The 12,288-nt window shown below is 34.4% G+C and overlaps 1 pseudogene; it reads right to left on the bottom strand.

Annotated features, from left to right (window-relative positions):
• Window positions 1-669: 669 nt before the first annotated feature.
• On the bottom strand, window positions 670-1,149 carry LOC141504740 (large ribosomal subunit protein eL30 pseudogene; annotated as a pseudogene).
• Window positions 1,150-12,288: the final 11,139 nt, after the last annotated feature.

The following is a 12,288-nucleotide window of genomic DNA, read 5'->3' as shown; positions in this document are numbered from 1 at the left end:
TCAATGAAATACATGCTATTAAAGGATTCATTTAATTGTTCAGACTAAAGAAAATAAATGAATGATAAATTCACTTTCCGAGGTTTGTAATGTGTACTTTTACAAGATGTAAATTAATTTAGTCTACTTCATTATAATGAACAAGAATGGAATTGAAAAATGAGTTCAGAGTAGTATAGTTAGTAGAGATCATTAGCAAGCATATAAAACTTTCAATCTCTTTAGCACAAATATTCTTCCAGTGATATCTTACTTAAAATTAAGTAACAGCACAACCTCAGAAGTATCTTTTAAGCACACCAATGATAAGGGAAGAGATGTATGATGGATACAATTAAATCACACCTGTTTACCAGCAATAATTTTTTGCACAAGAATTGATTAAAATAGTTTAAAAGACTATGGGCCAGCTGCTATTAAGGAGAATAAATAGGTGACAATTCTAGTACTAGATTTAAATCTTTGAGATACTTCAAGAATGGATGGAATAGGTGACTAACATATTTCCCGGTCCATTAATATAGGATATAAGGAAAAACATAGAAAAGTCTTAAAAGGATAAGAAAGTAAGAATTATATTTTGATATGCCCAGTTGAAAGAATTACCAATATTGGTAAACATTTTATATAAATATTAAGATATCAAAGAATGTTAGATTTTAGAGGATTTTATGTCTTCACAATTTTAGCTTCCTGATTGTTGACTTGATAAAGGAAAACAAAATCTATACAAATTAACAGTTCCATCTTTTTATTTTTTTTAATAATGTTTGTCCAGTTTGTTAAAGAACACTTTTGTACAGATTTCTTTTCACCAGAATGTTCTGGCATACTTCGAATGAAATCACAATCACCTGAATCAGTGATAGCCAGTGGATATTCTCTGTAGCATTTCCCATAAACTGAACTCAATTAAATGATGTTGTTACTGCAGTGATGTACTCCAGTTTTGGCGAACATGTCATAATATTCAATCTCTGATTTCCTCAAGGCTGAGAACTTATTGGTTAAGATAGTCAAGTTGGCTTTACCTTTGATCAGTTTCAGGGTTTGATTCTAGCATAGTAAATGTTTACCATTTTTCATGACCAGATGGAATCTTGAGTTGATGGATTCCAACAATGTTTCCATCTTCTTTGAGGCCACCATTGTCCTGCCTGCCATGCGAGAGGACCTGGAGTTAAAAACCTGCCTCCAAGTTGTTGGGAAAGCAAGAAAATATTTTCAAAGGTTCTTTTCCCCAAAGGAATTAGGATTGCTGTCTATTCTACTCTAGAATCTCATAGCATTATATCCCTAATAGCCCTCTTGCTTTCTGGAAAATAGACCAGGTTTGTTTTAGGCTATCTCAACATCTCAGATTTCAAACTGAAATGAAATTATATTCACATAGAAGCTCTGATGCTAAGGTTAAAAAAGTTTACTTAGTCATAACAGTGAAAAATAATAAGAACAACTTCCTGGGCAGAGGCAAGATGGTGGCGTGAAGCTAACTTTCTCCTGGAGCCTTTCCCTACCAAAGGTAAATGAAGTCTCTTCTCTGACATTCACACTACAGATCCCAACAAGAAAAAGAAGATTCAAAGAAGTTTTCAACTGTAGACATCATGGAGAATGTCCAGGATGGAGGAACTCCAGGAGGAGAAAGAGCAGGGAAAATGAGCAGGAAGATTTTAGCCACAGTGCAATCCAGGTCTCAACAACTTAATAATAACAGGAGTCCTGACAACTCTCTAGCAAGCCAGCAGGGAGGATCCCAACCCAAACAAAGTCTGAACCCTGAGAGCAGAAGGTAAAAGACAGGACTGAGTCCAGAACAATCCCTTACAGTTAATTTGATGATCTCCTGGTGCTTCACTTAACAAGCGGTTAAATACCCTGGGTGGGGAGGGGCATACATGTAACCCTCACCATAACTGACAATGTACTAGAATACAAAAACCTTAAAATCAAATGCAGAAAATGAGAAATAATAAATCTACACTTCTAGACCATGATGCAATAAAAATTCCATGCAAAATTAGATCAGGGAAAGATAAACCAAGAAATAATTAGAAATTAAATAACTTTATCTTAAATAAGGGGTAAATCAAGCAGCAAATAAGAGAAATAATCAATAATTATATCCAAGAAAAAATGATAGTAATGTAATGAGATATCATACCAAAATTTATGGGATGCAGACAAGGCAGTTTTGAGGGGAAACTTTACATCTGTAACTGACTAAATGAACAAAATACAGATAGAGGAGTTCAATGCATTGGTTATTCAACTAAAAATCTAGAAAAAGAACAAATTAAACATCCCCAAATAAATACCAGACTAGCAATTCTGAAAATTAAGGGAAAGATGAATAAAACAGAAAGCAAAAAAACCATTGATCTCACAAATAAAACTAAGAGTAGGTTTTATGAAGAAGCCAATAAAATAGATAAACCTCTGGTTAATCTGATTTTAAAAAAAGAAAGATGACCAAATTACCAGTATCAAAAAGTGAAAAGGGTGAACTGACCACTGAAGAGGAGGAAATTAAAGAGATAATTCAGACTTACTTTGCTGAGCTCTATGCCAATAAATTGGAGAACTTGGATGAAATGGAAGAATATTTACAAAAATATAAACAGCCTAGATTAACAGAAGAGGAAATAAATTACTTAAATAACCCCATTTCAGAAAAAGAAATTGAAGAAAGCATTAGTAAACTCCCTAAGAAAAAGTCTCCAGGTCCATATGAATTTCCAAGTAAATTCTACCAAAAATTTAAATAATAATCAATTTCTATTACACATAAACTATTTTTAAAACTAGGAGAGGGGGGTAGGCCAGGTTGCTCAGTGGATAGAACACTGGCCCTGGAGTCAGGAGTACCTGAGTTCAAATCCTGCCTCAGACACTTAATAATTACCTGGCTCTGTGGCCTTTGGCAAGCCACTTAACCCCATTATCTTGCAAAAACTAAAAAAAAAAAAAATAGGAGAGGAAGGAGTTCTGCCAAATCCCTTTTATGATACCAACATGGGGTTGATACCTAAACTAGGAAGAACAAAAATAGACCAAGTAAATTATAGATGAATCGCCCTAAAGAATATTGATGCAAAAATCTTAAATCAAATTTTAGCAATGACCCTCAGCAAGTTATTTCCAGGATAATACATCATGATCAGGTTGGATTTATAGCATGCAGGCAGGAATAGTTCAACAGTAGGAAAACATATACTATAAACAAACATATCAATAGTAAAAACAAATGAAATCATATGATTATCTAAATAGATGCTGATAAAGTGTTTGAAAAAATATAGCATTAATTCATATTAAAAACACTAGAATACTTAGGAATAAATAGAGTTCTTCTTAACATAATAAATACTATCTATCTAAAACCATCAATAAGTAATATATTTAATGGAATAAACTCAAAGGATTTCCAATAAATTCAGGGATGAAGAAGGATACCTATTATCACCCATACTATTCAATGTAGTATTGGAAATGTTAGCAGTAACAATAAGAGAAGAAAAAGAAACTGAAGGAATCAAAACTGGCAATGAGGAAGCAAAACTTTCATTCTGTGCAGAGGATATGATAGTGTACCTGGAGAACCTGAGAAAATCCTCTAAAAAATTCTTTGAAACAATAAACAAATTTAGTAAAACAGCAGGATATAAAATAAACTACATAAATCATCAGCATTTCTATATATGAACAACAAATTCCCAAGAACAAAAAAATAGAAAAAGAAATTTCATTTACAATAACTCTAGACAACACTAACTACTTGGGAGTCTACCTCCCAAGACAAACCCAGAAACTTTATGTGTACAATTTAAGGCTCTCTTCACCCAAATAAAGTTGGATGAAAAATGTCAAATGCTCATGGTTAGGCCGAGCTGATATAATGAAAATATCAATTCTACACAAACTAAATTACTTATTCAGTGCCATACCAATAAATCTACCAGATAAATTCTTTACTGAGCTAGAAAATATAGTAGCTAAATTCATCTTGAATAACAAAAGGGCAAGAATAGCAAGGGAAGTGAAGAAAAAAATATAAAGGAAGGTAGCCTAGCTCTACCAGATCTAAATCTATACTATAAATTAGCAGTCATCAAAACTGCCTGGTATTGATTAAGAAATAGAGTAATGGATCAGTGGATTAGGATAGGTACAAAGAAAATGCAGTAAATAACTATAGCAATCTACTATTTAACAAACCCAAAAACATCAGCTTCTGGGATAAGAACTCACTACTTGACAAAAATTATTGGGAAACCTGGAAAAAAGTATGGCAAAAATGAGGTATAGATCCACTTCTCATACCCTATACCAAAATGAGGTCAAAAAGATTACAGGATTTAGACATAAAGAGCAATATCATGGAAAAATTAATAGACCAAAAATATGTATCTGATATATATGGAAAATGGAGCTATTTATAACCAAACAAAAATTACAGCACATTATAAACTGCAAAATGAATTATTTTAACTATATTAATTTAAAAAGGGTTTTCACTAATAAAAGAAATGCTGCCAAAGTTAGAAGAAAAGCAGAAAGCTGAGAAAACAATCTTCACAACCAGGAGTTCAGATAAAGTCTTAGTTCTAAAGTATATTTATAAGTATATTTAGTTCTAAAGTATATTTATAAGGTCACAAGTCATTCCCCAATTGATAACTGCACAAAGGATATGAGCAAACAATTTGCAAATGAAGAAATTAAAGCTATATAAATACAAGCAAAAATCCTCCAAATCACCATTGATTAGAGAAATGCAAATTAAAACAACAATGAGGTATCATCCCACACCTGTTAGATTAGCCCAGATGAGAAAAAGAGAAGATGATCAATGTCGGGGTGGTTGTGGGAAGATTGGGACATTGATGCATTGCTGGTGGAGTTGTGAAAGGATCTACCCATTCTGGAGAGCAATATGGAACTATGCCCAAAAAGCAATAAAAATATTCATACCCTTTGACCCAGCAATCCCAATTCTAGGATTATATCCAGAAGAAATTGCAGAAAATCTGAAAAGTCCTACATATTCCAAAATATTCATAGTAGTTCTTTTTGTAGTGGCAAATAATTGGAAATTGAGGGGATCCCCATCAATTGGGGAATGACCAAACAAGTTATGGTACATGAATACTATGAAATATTACTGTTTACAAGAAACCACAAATGGTCAGACTCTATAGAAGCATGGAATAACATATGGGATATGAGCAAAGGGAGTAGAGACAAGAAAGCAATGTACATATCAGCAACATTATCAGATGAACAGTCTTGTTGGAAACAACTCCTCTCAAACAGACCAGAGAGCTAAAACAACTGTATTAGACTGGTAATAGTCTACATTATCCCCTAGCAGAGGAGAAAAAAACAAAACAAAACAAAACACACAGAAAAAATACACCCCTACAGAATCTGATGAACACATTATAAAAATTCCTCATGCCAAAAATTACTAATTTATAAAAATGTTTAACAAAATATGTGTGTAAAATGCTATCCTGACTGACCCCTACTGAGGTTATAGGGGTGGAAAGGAAGGGAGGAGGGAAATTTTGTAACTTGGAAAGATGCATGTACAAATGGATGAAATTTTTTAAAATATAAAGAAAGAAAGAAAGAAAAGCAATAATGGGATGAGCAGGATATTAAAGGAAGATAAAACAAGAGTTCAGCTGAGCTCATTTTCCCTTTGTTAGAGTTAGTGATTTTCCCCCTAGCAAATAGAGGACTGAGATGCTTTATGCTGTCATTGTCATTTATAAAGAAGCACTTTCCAATAGGATTCTTGTTAATTTTTGACTGTATATCCTCATTGCTGTGCAATACTTAATTTCCTGTATTATGTTATAGGGAAGTATGCTAGCAATAAAACTTCAGTTTTACTCTTCAATTCTCTGAAGAATTTGCCAGTGTTGATCCTGAATACTATGGGATAGTTTGCTGAAAGGTATGTCATAGTATACTTAAAAGAAAGAATGAAAATTATAAAAGCATTGTGACTCCCATAAAATTCATACCTCTTACTATAACGCTGATCTTTACTTTCACATTTCTTTTGCCTTTCAAGAATATATTAATAAACTATCTTCTCTGTTCCTTTTTCTTAATGTCTGAACCACCTATCTCTCCATCGACAAGAAGTAGGCACTTCTATGTGCTACATAAAATATAATTTTTTCTTCTCCATAGATTTGCTCCTGGGATAATATCAATAACAATAATAACAATATTTGTTAGCTTTCATATATCACTGCAATATTAGCAAAGCACATTACATATAAATGAATCATTCAAAATCCCTTTTATAGATGGACAAAGTTTAGCATAAAGAAATAAAATTATTTGTTCAGGTTTACACAATTAAGAGTCTAAGATTGATCTGAATTCAATCACTCTTGATTTCAAGTCCAACATTCAATCCACAATCCATCTATCTGACAAGGTATATCACACCTTGCCATATTATAATTTTATTTGTCCTTACTGTATCTGCGTATACATTGTGTCCCAAAACTAAAACAAGTATGAAGTAATTATAGATTAAAATGAACTAAGATCTTTGGGACACAGATGGAAAGAAAGTTTATCTCTATTCAGCTTTCTAATTCTTTTCTTATACAATCAGTGATGTGGTGCTATGCATCTCTCAAAATTCTTTTAAATAAATCTATGAATCATCATTAAAAAAAAGGCACAGTTTTCAACATCTTTTCTTCCCATCCGTCACAAAAATGCAGAGGGAAACCCAGAACAACATTTTAAGTCTCCTTTGGGAAAAACATTAATTCATTAAAATAATACTTGAACCTTTATATCACCCTTTCTTCTTACTTATTTTAGGATATAAAGTGCAAATATTGTTTTGATTTTTACTTATAAGGAATTATTATGGTGCTAGAGAAGATCAAAATACAAACTCGGTAAAAGACAAAAATGACAAAGCATCTATATTCAAAATCTCAAAGAAAAACATATAAATTAGACTCAATGCCTAGAGGATCTCAATTGCTTTTAACTGAATATGAAGGAGGAAAAATTAGGAAAATAAATGAGTCATGCAGGGAAGTCATGGGAAAAAAGAGCATAGGTTTGGCAAAGGAGGCATTAAAAACACAAAGAAAATAGCATTTAAAAACAGAATGAGACAAATAGTAAAAGATACAAAGTCCACTGAAGAGAACTCCTTAAAAAGTAGAAATGTGAAAGATAGAAGAATATATACAAACATTTCACTGATAGAAATTCACTTAAAATGCAAAATTTGTTAAATGGAAAAAGAAGTACAAAAATCCACTAAAGAGAACTCATTAAAATTAGTATTGGCTAAATTGAAAAAGAGATATAAATCACTTAAGAAAATAATTCCTTAAAATTAAAATTAGATAAGTGTAAACTAATGACTCTGAAACATTCACAGGAATCCACAAGACTCTGTGAGACATAATAAAACAAAATCAAAAGAATGAAAAAAAAATGTAAGATATTCAATTTGAAATGCAGTTGACTAAGAAATAGATGGAGAAGAGACAATAAGAATTACTGGACTACTTGAAAGTCAATGTACAAACAGAGCCTAGACATAATTTTTTTTCCAAATAAATATCAGGAAAACTGTTTGATATCCTAAAAACAGAAGGAAAAAGAAATTGAAAGAATCCACTGATCGTGTCCTGAAAGAGATTCCAAAAATTAAAAGTCACAGGAATATGATAGCTAATTTACAGAACTCACAGGTCAAGGAGAAAATATTTTTAAGTATACAGAAATAAAGAATTCCTATATTATGGAATATACAGTAAGGATGAGAGAAGATTTAACAACTCCTGGCAAAGGAATAAATCAACTTTTCTTTAAAGTGTTAAGTAGTATTTATCTGAAACCATTCATCAAATACTTGTATTGGGGTAAGCTAGAAGTCTTCCTAATAAGTTTTAGAGCTATGCAAAGATGTCCACTATCACCTCTATTACTCAATATTGTATTAGAAATGCTAGCTATAGCATTAAGAGAAGAAAAATGTAATTATACTAGGCAATGTGGTAGCAAAATTATCGCTGCTTATAGATGATATGATGGTATTCTTGAGACTCATATGGATTCAAGTTGTTTGGTGAAATAATTAACAACTTTAGCAAAGTTTAGTAAAAATAAATCCCAAAACTGCATTTGCTTGTATCACTAATAAAATTCCAAAGCAAGCAATAGAAAGAGAAATTCCATTTAAAATATCTGTAGACACTGTTTACCTGCCAAGACAAACCCAAGAACTTTTTGAAGACAATTACAAAACACTTTGCACAAATAAAGTCAGATCTAAACAGATGAAAAATACTACTGGTTAAGATGGTGGAGACAAAAGCAAGCACTGTTTTAAGCTCTCCTGGCTTTTCCTCAGAATCGACATGGACCAAGCCTCTTAAAAGATTTTGGATCAATCCACAAAAGAGCAAAGGGGAACATCTTCTAGAAAGGTTTGTCATGGGGGACCTTGGGCAAGCCCATGGCAAAGAGCAAAGACCTAGAGCACTAGAAACAGGGTGAGAGAGGGGACTTACCTGAGCCATGGTGGGAATAGAACCCTTGGTGGTGAACACAGTGGGTGTCCTGGGAAAGCTCTAATGGAGCTGTCATAGAGAGCAACACAGGGGTTGCCCTGGCCAGACTGAATGGTACAGACAGTGGCCCAAACCTCTAGTCCCAGTGTTCTCAAAGGAGAACTTAGTGTTCCCAGAGGAATCCCTGAAGTTCTTTGTAGTAGGGCCTGACTTTTCTCTAGTACAAACACGGGAGCAGTCCCAGGTGTTTGCAACTTGCCCCAAGGCCCATGTCTGGGTTGGGAACTTCCTCAGCATTGATTACACAGAGAGAACCTCTGGAATTTCTAGTGCTGACTGCCCAGTTCAGCAACTGGGTTGTGTGAGGTACCAGGGAAAGAGATTGGGGTGCTGACATCCGTAACACAGATGATCTGGAGAAAGTTTTTGACTTCATTACTAGTTGGTCCTCAAAGCCACTCCCTGGAATTCCAACCCCAGTGGGCAAGATCTCCAGGATTCTCCACATCTAAACCAACCTCTCCCCCCAACACTATAGCCTAGGGAAAGATAACATCCAAAATTAAAAAAAAAACAGCACAAAGCATGTCGATTAAACATTACCTTGGAGATAAGGAAACTACTTCAGAAAAGGAGGTGAGAAGGGAAACTGTGTGAAGCTTCAGAGGAGAATGTAAATTGGTCTCCAGTCCAGAAAGGAAATTAAAAATCAAATGGAAAAATTTGGAAAAATAAATGCAAGAGAAAATTAATACTATGTAAGAGAAAATTAACATCCTACAATAAAAAATGACAGAAGAAAACAAATTGTTTAAAAATACAACTGGGGGGCAAAGCCAAGTTGACAGAGGGGAGACAAGAATTCCTATAAAGTTCCTCCCCAAACTACTCCAAATACCTTCAAATAATTACTTTTACAAACTCTAAAGTAGCAGAACCCACAAAAAGAGAGTCAAATAATTTTCCAGCCCAAGACAACTTGGAAGATCTGTGGTAATAGTCGTTACACAGGGGTGAGAAAGGTCCTATCATGATGGAGCGAACTCGTTTCAGTCATCTAATAACAGCCTGCAGGGTACCTGGTTACCTGGGTCCCTGGGGATACCTAGTTCCCTAGTAGCTGCAGTAGTTTCCAGATTTCTCAGCACAGAGATTGCCAAGGACAATTGAAAAGTTCAGAAGAAAAACTCTGCTGCACCAGAAAGAAAGAGAAAGGAGGAGCCCAGGCCAGTATAGATCTCAGTACACACCTGACCCCAGGAACCAGGAGCAGATCTGAGGAGTCATCCATCAAGGAAACACCTGGCAGCTGCTTCCAGAATGTTCAGCCTTTAGATAATAAGGGAGGCAGGCAGATTGCAGAGAAATATTTGCTCTCCCTGACTCAGGAGTCTGGGTTTTTTTTGCCCATATTCAGATACACTTTGTAGTCTGGGGGCCCCAGGCTCAGGAAAAGAAGCTTTATGGTCATAGCAGAGCAAAGACTTACATCACTGTTCCAGGGCAGAATGTGGTGCTTGGGGTTGTCCACAGACTAGAGCATAGACCAGGAGAGCACTCAGAGTCTCTAATAAAAGCTCAGAGGAATAAAAGTCCCTGGGGTTGAGGGTGGCAGTTGTCCCTGACAATAGTTGCAAGTATTTGAACCAGTGATTCCTCCAGCCTGGAAGCAGAACCCCACATTAATGAATATATAATATCAAGTTATGTATTGGGGAAATGAGCAAACAACAGTAGAAAAAATTACTATGTCCTATGGAGGATCAAAATGTACATTCAGAAGATAGCAAAGAGAAAACGTCTATGTCCAAAGCTCCCAAGTAAAATATGAATTGGTCTCAGGCTATAGAAGAACTCAAACATATTTTGAAAATATAGTAATGGAGGTAGAGGAAAAAATGGAAAGGAAAAATAAGAGTGATGTAGGAAAATCATGAATTTCAAGTCAGCAGCTTGTTAAGGAACAATTAAAAATACTAAAGAAAATAATATTTTGAAAATCAATTTAGGTCAAATGGAAAAAGCAGTCCAAAACACCAATGTGGAGAAGAATGAGTTAAAAAAGCAGAATTGACAAAATGGAGAAGGAGGTACAAAAGCTATCTTAAGAAAGTAATACCTTCTTGAGAAATAAGAAACAAAACAAAACCAAGAAAATGAAAAACTGAAAGAAAATGTGAGCTATCTCATTGGAAAAACAGCTGACCTAGAAAACAGATAGAGAAGAGATAATTTTAAAATTATTAGACTATATGAAAATCACAAACAAAAGAAAAAATCATTTCATTTTTTAAGAAATAATCTACAAAAATTGCCCTGATATCCTAGAAGCAGAGGGTAAAAATAGAAATTGAAAGAATCCACCAAGGGTGCAACTAGGTGGCACAGTAAATAGAGCACTGGCCCTGGCATCAGAAGGTTCTGTGTTCAAATCTGACCTCAGACTTTTATAATTACCTAGCTGTATGACCTTAGACAAGTCACTTAACACCATTGCCTTGCAAATACCTAAAAAAAAAAGAAAGAATCCACCTACCACTACCTGAAAGAAATTCCAAAATGAAAACTGCAAAGATTATTATAGCTAAATTTCAGAACTCTCATAAAGTAGAAAATATTGCAAAGATTCAGAAAGAAACAATTCAATTATCATGGGGTTATAGTCAGTAAAATATAAAATTTAGCAGCTACATTAATAACTGGAAGGACTTGGAAGGCAGAAGGTATTAAATTACAACCAAGATTGAACTATTGAACAAAACTGAACAGTCGTTCAGGAGAAAAGATAAAACATTCAGTAAAATAAGGTTCTTTCAAACTTTCCTGATGAAACAACCAGAGTTGAATAGGAAGTTTGATCTTCAAGTACAGGACTCAGGTGAAGCATAGAGAGGGCAGAAAAAAGGACAAATTATGAGGGTCATAATGGTGTTGAACTGCTTGTATTCCTTTGTGGGAAGATGATACTGATAACTCAAATGAACCTTCCCATTTATTAGGGTTGTTAGGAGTATATACACCCAAGACACAGGAAGGAATTTAATTTGTAGGTATAAGATATTAAAAAGATGGAGTTAATGTGTGAGAAAGGAATGCATTGGAGATAAGGTAAGGAGAGGTAGTATGAAGTAAATTCTTTCACATAAAAGAGACAAGAGAGAGGTTTTGCATTGGAGTGGAAGATGGGGAAGGTGAAGGGGTGTGACTGAGCCTTTTCTCTCATCAAAAATGACTCAGAGAACAAAATAGTATAACCACTCAATTGGGTATACAAATCTATCCTACCCTAGAAGAAAATAGGAGAGGAAAGATATGGAAGAAAGGGGACAGGGGGAGGCAAGAGGAGGCTGTAGGTATTAGAAGGGAATGAAGGTCATACAATTTTGAGGAGGGACAAGGTGAAAGCAGAGAGTAAATAGAATAAACAGAAGTGAGGAGGAATGGAATTGTGGGAAATATAACTAGGAATAGCACCTATTGTGGAAATATTGAAGAAGGAAGAGCTTATGGTGTCTGAATACTGACTAAAGCACACTCTTTTTTTCCTGCTTTATCTTTCTGGAGGTTTCACATTCTGTGTTTGGGGGGGAGGGATTATGTTTACTTTTACAATATCAATACTGTAGTAATTTGTTTCATGGCTACATATTTTTAACCTACCCCAAGGAACTGAATTATTTAATGTGAGTAGTTGGGTGGGAAAAAGGGAAAGAAT

Source organism: Macrotis lagotis, chromosome 1 (assembly GCF_037893015.1).
Source record: "Macrotis lagotis isolate mMagLag1 chromosome 1, bilby.v1.9.chrom.fasta, whole genome shotgun sequence".
Lineage (NCBI taxonomy): Eukaryota > Metazoa > Chordata > Mammalia > Peramelemorphia > Peramelidae > Macrotis > Macrotis lagotis.
This window is presented reverse-complemented; position numbering and strand designations above follow the sequence as displayed.